The sequence below is a fragment of the Tachysurus fulvidraco genome, chromosome 24 (assembly GCF_022655615.1).
Source record: "Tachysurus fulvidraco isolate hzauxx_2018 chromosome 24, HZAU_PFXX_2.0, whole genome shotgun sequence".
In the NCBI taxonomy this organism is placed as follows: Eukaryota; Metazoa; Chordata; class Actinopteri; order Siluriformes; family Bagridae; genus Tachysurus; species Tachysurus fulvidraco.
The window spans coordinates 8,125,702-8,137,905 of record NC_062541.1 but is presented as its reverse complement, the minus strand read 5'-3'; the positions used below and the strand labels follow the sequence as shown (position 1 = coordinate 8,137,905).

General features: G+C 37.8%; 1 protein-coding gene across 2 annotated transcripts in view; it reads right to left on the bottom strand.

Moving 5' to 3' along the window:
• The window catches only part of pag1 (phosphoprotein membrane anchor with glycosphingolipid microdomains 1), a 43,789-nt gene extending 31,585 nt beyond the window's left edge, over window positions 1-12,204 (bottom strand). Inside the window, exon 1 of one of the 2 annotated variants that reach the window (XM_047807878.1) lies at window positions 11,956-12,204. The gene's annotated coding sequence lies outside the window, so the exon portion shown is untranslated. The remainder of the gene's footprint in view (window positions 1-11,955) is intronic. The other variant, XM_027175748.2, reaches the window with a different exon arrangement.

Below are 12,204 nucleotides of genomic sequence, written 5' to 3'. Positions count from 1 at the left end.
AAGCAACCAAATTCGCCCAAATAACCAAACCATTCATCCGAACCCAACTCAACCAACCAAAATGGACTAGCAAGATTCAAACAAACATTTGCCGAAATGACCAGACCAACAATCCAAACAAACCCAAGTATCTAACCTCTAACAATCCAATCTACCATCTAACCAATCAATCTAATCAACTACACAAACAGGTCTAACCAAATCAACTCATCACAACCAACCAAAAAAAACTAAACAAGCCAAACCAACCTACTGGATCTGAATAATGTATTTAGGATTTTGCTCACAAATTTCATACGAGTTACAAAATCCAAAACAGACGTTTTAATCTACCATAATTTTGCTTCTTGATGCAGTTTTTTCCTTATATTCATATCAACAGATATATACATACTCATGATATCAGAAACATGAGTTTAAGGAGATAAATAAAAAAAGTATTTCTGTCCTCCAGTATAGCCAAAAATATATACTTCAACTTCCTTTGTTCTATTTGTTTTACTTTCAGTAAAAAACAGAACAACTTTCAAATTCCGGTTATTTTGGTTATCTCATGAGGAAATACCCAGGTCAGCAACCTCAATAGTCAACCCAGACCTCCATAGTATAGCCAGGTTGTGGAGATCACTGACACTGAGTACCTTTTTCTGTCTCATGTTCGTCCTGAGCAATCTGAGGAATTCATATGGGGGCTTACCATTCAGATGATCTAATACATAATGCTATATATTGATAGCAATAGACCATAGTTCACATAGCAAGTGATATTTTCTCTGCATATGTTGTCCCAATATTCTGACGATGCTTCCTGGGTTTTTCATTTGCTCTTGATCTGAATCTCAGTGTCTATTCCCATACACTGCCTAGTTTTTCAACCGCACCATGACCATTTGTTCTCCATCTGTTGTCACATGTCTACACCCAAGCCCAGATTTCCCCCAACACACACACTCACCCACCCCACTATGCCACTCTGACTATCATACTCTGTCTTAACTCCTAGCTCATTTCCATACCATATTCTTGCAGTGCATGCAGGGATGTTAGGATATATGGACACAACTGCTGATACAGTAGTAAAGTCAAATCCCAGCAATGTCGAGCTACCACTGATAGGTCTATGAGTAGGACACTCAAAGGATCAGCTGTAACCTATCTAAATCCTCAAACAAGCTGGATAAAGACATGAGGCGAGTGTAATTATTTTATGTGCAATTCAGTACTGTTACTGTGATAGTCGTTTCAATGTTTATAATTCTACATGCTTCTGTACTCCTGGGACAGATGAAGACATCGGTTACTGCTGTTTAACCTTAATGTACCAGACCAGCTGTGCTACTTGTTTCACGCCATTTTTTTTCCAATCCAATGTTTCACTTCCTCCTTTTCTAACTCTTTGCGCTGAGATCAGCAAGTGCTGTAAGACACCACTTCTTCCAATTAGCTCAGTTTTCTGAAAAAAATCTTTTTTCGCTTCTACACTCCCAAGCCATCTTCCTCCCACATTAGAAGAGAAAATACAATTTCAAAAAGATTAAGAAATCTTGAGGATCCAAAATAGTTTTTAAACTAAAAAAAAAAGAAAAAAGACTCTGCGGCAGAATCTATTCTAATGAGTCAGCCAGAGACAGAAGACTGCAGTCTTTCAGACCCTGCATGTCTATCAGAGACAGACAGACAAGTGGATTGGTGAAAGCTCCAGATGAAAGAATAGGTTATATTAAGCCCCAATGCACACTCAGTGACAAAGCAGTTTCAGTGGGATAAATGATTCTGAGGGAGAACAAAAGAACGATATGCCTCTTATTCGCATAATCATACGGGTTGCAATGCTCTCTTTTAGATTATGCCATTCCTCTGGCATAACTGCTTATTTTGCTGGTGAGAGGCCATAATAGCAGGATAGAAAGCATAGGCTGTAATTATAGTAATAATGACTATGAAGTGGCGGGTGTCAGGATGATCAGCATCACACAAAAGCTCTGTGAAAATATATATTTTTACAACTATAATGAGTTATCACACCCATAACTATGCTTCAAAATAATCCATTCCCTGTTAAAAGGACGGTACAGATGTCCTTGCTGCCACTTTATCACCAGAGCTTCTTCTGTCTTTCTTGTGTTTATATGTTTGATGTTTGCTTTTGTTAAATTGTTTTAATATTTTCCTTGAAAATATTGAAGTTGAATTTTTGTCTGCCGGCTGCCGGCTGTGGCAGAGCTCCAGCACCAAGTGTGTTCAGCTACCTTTGATTTGAGAAAATCGCTATACAATTTATTATTAAAAAAGATTTACTACAGTGTTAATTTCTCTTCTCAACCCCAGAGACTTTGCCATTGAAATGTCCTTCATTGATCTCGGTCATTGTCCAAGCCTGGGCGCTCTTTCTTGGCCCATCACCAACCTCAAATGTACTCAGAGCTTTATAACACTGAGGGTCTTTGGTGGCTGAGTTGATGTCCTTGCCAGATAATGTTGATCAACCGCCCAAAGGCTGGACATAAAATACAGAAACTAATAAAATAAACAGTTGTAATGGGAACTAATCACATTATTTCACCTCTGGGCCACTCTCCTGTTTCTGGCCTGCTTTGCGATGGAGGAGAGGGAACAAGGTGAGAGTTCACTGCTGATGAGATTGGCTTCCATTATGGTGCCATTAGCAAACTGACTAAGCTTTCTGTAACCAGGCATTATGGTAAATCAGGCACTGTTTGTGGACTGCAGCTTTGTATCCATGTGGTTTAAGGGGATGTGAAGGAAGACACTGTACATTTATAATTACTTACCAGGTTTCCTTCGATTTCAGAGAAGGATATAGTTTCAATAAGAAATTCTGTATTTTTTCCACATTGTATGGTAGATATACATGATGTTTATAATATAAATACCTCAAACCACTGGACAAAAGAGATGACTGTAACCATACTATGGCCATATGGTGTGAACTGGGTTTGAGATCTTTTTATACCTAGATATTCTGTTCTTGTTATAGCTGAAGATGAACCAATGATTACTCATTTGCTCTTCTAAACTCGAGCCACATGCAAACGCCTACCAACTCGCCAGCCCTTTTGTTTAGTTTGCTGTTTTTTTTTTTTAGGCATTTTCTTAATATGCCCTTTCTAGATAACAAACCCCATTTCCTAAAGATGTATGAGGAACAGGAAGAGGGAGGCCCGGCATAATTGTGAAAAGTGCAGAGCATGCAGGGAGGTCACTATGAAAAAATATCAGATCTACACTTTTTCAGGAAACAAGACTATTCTAAGACTGTGGTCACCATACATTCTTGTCTATTAAAAGTGTTAGATACAAACCTATAAAAAAAAAAAGAAATGCATAAATGCATAAAGCCCTTCGGCATTTCCAATCGATGAGAACCACTTGCCCAGTCATCACATTTTTCACTTGATCACTTTCATTTAAAAACCTTCCAGTTCAGCATATTAAAAACCTGACCTCTTGTATTTCTGTCTGCCAACTCTAAGCTTTTCTAGCTGTATGGGCATTTTGTTGTAATTAATTTACACCCTCCTTAAAGCAAACAAGGTATTTGAATGGTCTTACAGTCATATGGTGTAGCTGTAAAGGTAGTACTGATGTTGGTCAACATTGTGCAAACATGGCCATGTGACTCTATCAAATGACCATGTGAAACATCATTTGAAGAGAATAAATCTTCATCATTTATACATTGGTTGCGATTTAACTCACAAGCAAGAACAGAGCAGGTCGTCAGTCTGGATAATCAAACACGACAAAATGAGCTGGAATAATGAATTTGAGAAAGCCTCTCTGAAGAAGAAATGTTTCTAGGGATCCTTCAGCCTGCTCCTCTTAAAGGTGTGAACAGTAATTTTGCCAGCCATTTTTCCAGTATTTCCTCCAAAGCCACACCCCCCAAGAGGTGATTGACAAGCAGTTAGAGATACCACCTTTTCCAGACTGGTTGGAAGTTTCTGGTCCAAACACACATCTTTTTCCTTTTTTCAGTATTCAGAGCCTGGAGTACTAAAGACATTTTTCTTACAGAATAGTGATTTAAGATCCACCCTCTGATGCTGTAGTGGCTCAAGTGGTTACGGGTTCAAAGAGCAGGGCTCAAGCCCCAGCACTGCCAAGCTGCCACTGTTGGGCCCTTGAGCGAGGCCCTTAACCTTCACTGCTCTGGCAGCATTGTCTCATAGCTGAACATGTGCTCTGACCCCAAACTCCAAACTTAAGATATGCAAAGAAAGAATTTAACTGTGCTGTAATGTATATGTGACAAAAATTGATGAAAGTTTTACTACCTTTTCCTGAAGTGATAACATTGTAGACAGCTTGGTGCTACACAAAGAATCCATTCGATCAATCAGGTGATATTAGCTGGATTTTTGGCCTTGTTTTGATACATATCAAATTTTTCGAATTATATTTCTAATTTTAATGAGCTCTGCAGAACATAAACATTTAATTTTGCATTGTTTTAAGAGATCAATTTCCCATAATAAATCATATTCCTTAGGACAATTTCTGTTGTTGAAGAAGATGGTGACATACAGCAGTCACACCCAAACTGAATTATCCCTACAAATTATTGCCTGGGTCTTTGTAATGCTACACAGAGTGTGCTGGATTACTGGAAAAGGCCAGGCAACCACCAGACTGAGGCTAATGACACACAGGGCGAGTGTGTCAAGAGATAAACACCATCCCAAAAATCCTCCCATTTCCCTCCACTACTCTGCCAATTTACTTTAATCACATTTGCTCTGTTTATTTGAAAGATTCCACACCGTGTCTACTCTGAAACCCATATAACTTATTTGAGCTGTGCAGCCTGAGTGCAGCCAACAAAATAACAGCCAATCGGCCAAGTCACATCTGTGTTGTCCTGAGGAAATTGCTATGTGTCCGTTGCTTGATAAAAGACTGTGCTATAGCAGGCAAGATCAGACCTGCTGTGTGTATGGACAACCAGGTCTGACTGCCAGTCCTGAACATAACAGAAGTGGTGAATCAACATTCCTTTACCGTATCAGAGACCTGATTCATTTCAAGTACGCCTTGGATGAATGAATCAGGTGAAACTGTTTATTATCTTTACTTCATTTTTGGTAATAATGATTGTGTAAGTATTTTTGTCACTCTTTTGTGTCAGTGAAGATTTCCAGCCATCCAGGTGATACAGTTCCTACTAAAATTCAGCTGGACATAATAATTTAGTGCTATAAATAAGACAAAATTTTGTTACTCACCCGAGGGATATAAACCCTTTACAAATCAGCCATGAAGCCTTTTCAATGTTATAGTTACTGTCGCTGTAGGCTCACTGTGACTTACACATTCGGTGCACTTGTATAAGTATAATGACATGTCTAATGCAAATACCAGGTTGTTAGTAGGGTGTGGCTTTATTCCCCAACACATACACGCTTCATCCATATTCTTCAGCTAGACCCCACTAATGCTAGCAAAACAGGTAACAACTAGTACAGAAAGTCAGATATTCTCAAACCTACTGCATGCATAAACCCATTTAACAGTAAAAAAAAAAACATCCAAAATATATATTTATATAAGAATTGCTAGTAGTGAGAATATACTAGTTGACATTGATTTTGCTTTAAAAAAGTAAAGCACAAATTTACTCTGTGTATGCTTTAAAATGGTCCTATGTTGGTCATTTGAAGACTTTAATGTTCAATGCATATTTGCCAGAGAAAGAAAAAAAAAATGAAATCAAATATAGCAATCATTTTCATTAACATTCTTTCATTTCCACACTATCAGTGGTGGACTTGCCACTTATAAATTAAATCTTCCCATATTATTGGCATCACAAAGCATTAGAGTTCCCACACCTCCTACTGTACATCCCAAAGATGCACAAACAAACTACAGTATATTACACCCAAACGGTTGGCAAATGATTTGGCAACATTAGTCATGATTCTCTATTGAAATACTAAAGAACCAAATGTCAGACAACAAGCATGTCTTGGCGGATTTGCTACACTTGTGTGAATCATGTAAACTTATGAGCCAGTTACTAAAAGCTGTAGTAAATGCAGTAAAGGCAAGCATGAGCAGCTGCACCTGAGACACACAAAAATGACTAAAACAAACACCTGACATCTGATAGAGTGATTTTAATCACATGTTGTCCTTTGCTCATGAAAAATATCTGTGTGAAAAGTTCAGCGAGTTTTCTCAGATTAGCATAGTTTCTGGTTTACTCGATTCAGTAACATACCTGTCATTTAAATTGACAAATTTACAGTGAAATAAATTCATCAGGAGTCAAACCAGTGGCTTCCACTCATAAAAACATAAAGTGAGGTGTTCGATATTCAGTCTCTGTGAGAGGTTTTAAAATTTTGTATAAAAAAGAAAAAAAAAAAAAATCATAACCCAAGAGACAAATGTTTGGCATTTAGTAATAAAATTGCTCTCCCAGCAAGCACAAACTGGATAATATAAATGAATACGCTCAATAAATCTAATGAAAATTAATAGAGCATTTCGATTTAAAGGAGAAATTCAGCCTCAATCCTACTAAGATTGTGCTAAGATTCAATTCACCACTTCATCTAATCTCGATACATTTATTAGAGTATGTCACAATGTGGCTTTGCTTTTATCTGAAGGAAAAAAATCTGTTATGTAAATTAACTTCTGCTTCTTCTAATTCTAAATGCTTCACATCCGGGTGCTGGCTGTTACACAATACTGGTTGTTTGAATCTCTCCTTGATCTGACAATGCCCAAAAGAGACATTTCTTTCCATCAAGTATACAGCAGATAGGACACCCGAGCAGATGACATCACCCTGTACAATGACCTTTACTGCTTCAAAGCCTTCAGCACTCTTTGGCATTTGGAAACAGGAGAAACGCCCAATTTTCAAAGGAAATGAAAAATCTATCAAGGGTCAATCAGTTAGAGGTTTTTTTTTAAAGTGCCCCGACAACGTTAGAATCAATGTTTCATCTGATGAGCTGGGGTGGGGGGGATGTGGCCTTCATATAGTAACACAATAATGTTTGTTTTTTTTGTCAACGATAAGATTCTTTGAAAATATGGAGGGAAAATGCACTGTAAAAAAATTCACTTCACCTCAAAACATACTATACAGGCAGCCACCGAGTAGAGGTGACCTTGAGTAACCTAAAATAAGGAGGAAAAGTGAGTATTGCATCAGTTTCGCTCAACATTTCCCATACAGTATTTGCATGCACTGTTGTTGCTATCAAGCAAAAATGAGTGTATGATATGAACTGAAAGTCATTTTTCATCTGCTGTGCTGTGAAAAGCTGTGCTGAGCAGAATGCTGACCTTTCATCCATGAAGCAGAGAGGCAGAGCAAAGAGTCATCTGCTGAGTGAAGAGCTTTTTATTATAGGCTTTAGTTTACCAAATAAATAACATTAAGTCTGGTTCCGCACTAGTGCTTGTGTACTGCTTATCCTACACAAGGTCGAGGGTAGACTGTCCCAGCGGACCCTGAACGGGGTGCCAACACTACAATCACACGCACACACTCACGTCCTACAGTGACATCCCTGTATTTGGAATGGAGGAGGAAACTGGAGTATCAGGAGGAAGCCCATGAACAACGTGAATCCTCACATACAGAGTGAAAATGGAAAGCCCCAGCCCCAGAGGTGGGGGCAAACATGTTAACCACTAAGCTACCATGTCGCCTCCTATTGTGGTTAAGCTTATTCCACACATAGCATGATACGCAACATTTTTACTGTTTCGTAAACAGTACATTTTCACATTAAGTATAAAAATGTATAAATTCTGCCTGTATTGAATCCAGCTCAGATTTAATTCAGGACAATTTCTGTACTTAGTCTAAAATCCCATGATGGATGAGTCTTGCAGATAGTGCACAGGAAGGGCAGATGTTTCAATATTTAAGAGTACTTCCCTTTTTCTGAACTACTTTTGTGGTACCAGACAGATCAACAAACATTCACACACCTGACTGAGCCTGGATGTTCTCTGCTTTCATCGAGTAATGAGAAAAATGTCTTCCTGAAAGGGCATTACTGTATTCTTTTGCCCTACTGATGTTATATTACTCTATTCTATTTTATTTCCCCTTACAGTACCACACAATGGCTAGTGTCCAGCACTGGGATTCGGTCCAATTCCAATATACGGCATGTCCATTCATGCGTAGTGGATAATGCATTCGAGCACGCTATCCATAATTATGTGCCAAAAGCCCACACTGGCAGCTTGCAAAGCTCTGTTAAAGAAATCACACACAGCTGGAGAAGCATCTAGACATGTGAACTGAACTGGGTTTGAGGAAAAAAGCCACAACTGCTCATCAGCACAAAAAGATGAAAGCGAGTTGCGCTAAGGATTAGACTAAACAGAATTAAGAGACAAACAAGTTCTTTATTGAGATGGAGTTTTTGTTTTATTTGCAGTTCATTTATGTGGCAGCACAAATGGATTTTAATCGCTCGTTAAGAGATAAATCCTCTGAATAAAACATTGACATGAGATTAACTGATGTCTACCATGATGGATACTGTATAGTGTTATTTAAAGCAACGGTATAAATGATGTTCTTCAGATCCTTAAAATGTTCAATATTTTTTTCTTCCCTAGCGTAACGATGTCTATCTATTAAAGATAGACATTTTCAAAATCTCTCATGTCAAGATTAATACTAATCCCAAACTTCAGTTTAAGAGTTTAAAAGTTTAAGGTTTGGTATATGTTCATTCATAGATAAAATCAAGATTTAATACATTATAAATTGTTATCTTTGTTAATGTAGCTCATTTCATGGTGCTTGACCACAGCAGTCTGAAAAAAAACTTTCCGTTATATTTCCGTAATATTTCCGTTTGCGAGACACGTTTGCTAGGCGATGTGGGCAACAGAGCTGAAACTCTCACAGTCTCACAATCAGTTTCATTTCCGTCTTTCTTTTAACAGTTTTTTTTTATGCTGAGTACAACTTAAGGACCACACTGCAAGGCTGGAAATCATTTAAATTTGCATTGTGAAATATTAGAAGTGTGAACAGCCCCAGCAGGAACACAGGTGCAGTTACTTAGGGTGCAAATCCTTCAGTGTGTCTCAGTATACTAAGAAAGAAACTAAAATATGATGGGGCATGCTGTTTTAGAAAACTAATCAAGGACAGAGTGTTGTCATTAACTCCTGTGCAAAGCTGATTTAAGTGTTTTATTCCCCTCGTGTAACTATTCCAATTTTTATTTTTATAGTAAGTAACATAACGTATTTATCCATGTATCGTTATATTTCATTCCACATATTTTTATATAAAGTAATGTGTGGTCTAATAGGAAATTTGCCAGTAAAATTTGGGTTTAGTTAAGTTTCAGATAGATTTAAAGGACATACAAGGTAATATATATCGTTGGATACTTCCCTTTTTAGCTCTGGGAGGGAGGGCAATGCAAAACAAAGTTTTCCCCAAGTTACATTAAAAACACAGTACATGAGAAGCAGGAAAAACATTTTCTGGAAAACATATAGCTTAATATAGGTCTATTAAAATCAAGCATAAAGATAGTCAGCAGATCTGAGAATCCAGAAGAGATGGGGATGCACATGGATGTTTTTTAAACCTGGAAGATTGCATATTTTTGTATTGTTGGAATTGACTTCTCCTATTTTTCACTTTGTGATCTATATCAAACAGAAGACAGTACAGACTTCTGACATTGTAGCAACTCTTTTTACCAAAGAAAAAATTAAGCGCTGCCTGTTTCTCTTTACCCACCTCTTATCTTCAAAGTAAAAGGTGATATCAAACCCTTTTCTGTTCTCTCAAATGCTCCATATTCATAAGCATCTAAAATATAAAGCCATTTTCTTCAACCACTAAAATTCTGTGTAAGTTCATACAAACCGGTATAAACCATCTGAAAGCCAAAAGTGTCCTGAATCAGTTTAATAAAATAATTCTTTTGTTTATACTCTTAAAAAAATGCCAAAACCAGTGCACTGTTAGGGTGTGGTAGCCTAGTGGTTAAGGTTTTGGACTACATATCAGAAGGTGGTGAATTCAAGTCCCAGGTCCACCAGGCTGCCACTGCTGGGCCCCTGATTGCTCAGCTGTATAAAATGTAAGCTGTACTGGATAAGGTTTGCCTGCCCAAATGCTGTAAATGTAAAACGTATTGCTAAAAAGGGTCAAACCTGGAGTATCTGTTTGTTTAATTACATTTATATGATGATTAACAACTTTAAAAATCAAAATCTTGTCTTATAAATAAGATCAGTTTGGTCCCTTTTCAATGAATGTAAAGTGCATTCCTTCATGACCCTCCTACAAATCACATCCTAAAAAGTAGCGTTAAATTACTTCCTATGCCCATTACTAACATTTTTAGTAGGACATCAGATGTTCATGTATAGGAAACTAGTTAAAAACACAACAAAGCACACACTGAGGAGAATATTATGGAAGAGTATGTCTTCATTGGTTTGGCAGTGAACATTGCAGGGTGCCATTCTTAGATCTGATCATTTACATAACAAAACAGCCCCGAGATGTAGATTACTAAATAACAAAAGAAGGAACTGGTTAGTTTTCTTTCCCCTCAAAGTGAATTAGGATCCAGAATCACTTTAAAGGAAACCACAGACCTGTGACACAAATTTACATATGTGATGATGAAATATTACTGTATATGTGCTTGTATTGCTGTATTTAAAATTATTTCTGAGAAAGGCTGGCAATTACGTTACATCACAAGGGGACATAGCTAGCTCAATTACAATGGTGTGTAATTGGAGAAAAAATATCAGCAATTTGAAACATAAGGACTTCTCACACCATTTTCTAGAGATGTTCATTAAGTCATATGTTTTACCAGACATTCAGCTAGTCGGTATTCCACAAGGGTAGGTGAACTGCTGTCGTATTATTCTCTTAAAGTAGAGAGGAAGCGATCCTAGTAGCACAACTAACAGCCGTCACATGGCATTCTGGGTAATGCAAGAAAACATTGACCAAAGCAGACCAACATTTCGATGGAAGTAGTTTAAACATAATGTATGATTATGTCTACAGTGATGAACACGTTTTATTGGTAAAAACTTGTGTGTGTGTGTGTGTGTGTATAATGTATAAGTCATTAAATAAAGCGTTGCACACCAGGTCACCATTGTAGTACACCAGATTGAATTATACATTTCTTTGTCACTGGAGTGGTTCCTTTAAGCATATACAATTTGTACCTTTAATATGCATGCAGTGCACCTTTAACTCTAAAAACTAACTAGGGTCCATTCATGTACTTTCATCATTTTTAAAAGGTACACGACATATATATATATATATATATATATATATATATATATATATATATATATATATATATATATATAGCTTTTGACCATGTAAAACAATACACAGTAAAAATACAAAAAAAAAAAAAAAAAAAAAAGAATGGACCTTTTAAGGAACCACCCCACTGACAAGAGTATACCACTATACCACTCTCTTGGTGAGAGTATTGCGTGTAAATTTAGTGATGTATTGTTTAGTGATGAAATGTGGTGGACTGCCGTCTACCACCAGTTGGTGTGATCAGTGATGGAGTTAAAGCCGCGCCAACTGGTGCTATAAAAGCCAACAAGTGCCCGGGCATCACATAACCACCCAAAGAATGAATCAGCTCCATTTCCCCGTTGTTGCACCAGTCTTTTTTTTTTTTTTTTTAAAGCATGAGAATAAATTGCATGAATATTGTATATTAAACTCATCTCCAGGAACCCGCATTCCTCAGTGCGCGCGCGCTGCGGCACAAACCCGCACCCCAGACAACTTTCAGCTCGCGCATAATCCTCCTCCTTAGATGCTGTGTGTGTTTAAGTCTGATCTGTTTCTCCTGCGATCGCAGCACGTTTATTCTGCAGCAACTTTCTCAGCGAATAACGTTCAGAGAGAAGAGCACTCACCCGAAACGACCATCCGTAAACCCGCGTCTCCAGTCAAAGCAGCTGCGCAGTAGAACGCACTACACGCACAATGTGCGGGGGGGGGGACGGGGGACAAACAAAAAAAAACCCAAACACGCGGATTATTATGCTTTCAGTCTGTGATAATAAGCAGTCTGTGATCACACTGAGCTTTTCTGAGCTATGGCTCTACACACAGCGCATGCCGGTGTATAGATCCGCAGACTCCACTGCTGCTCCTCCTCCTCC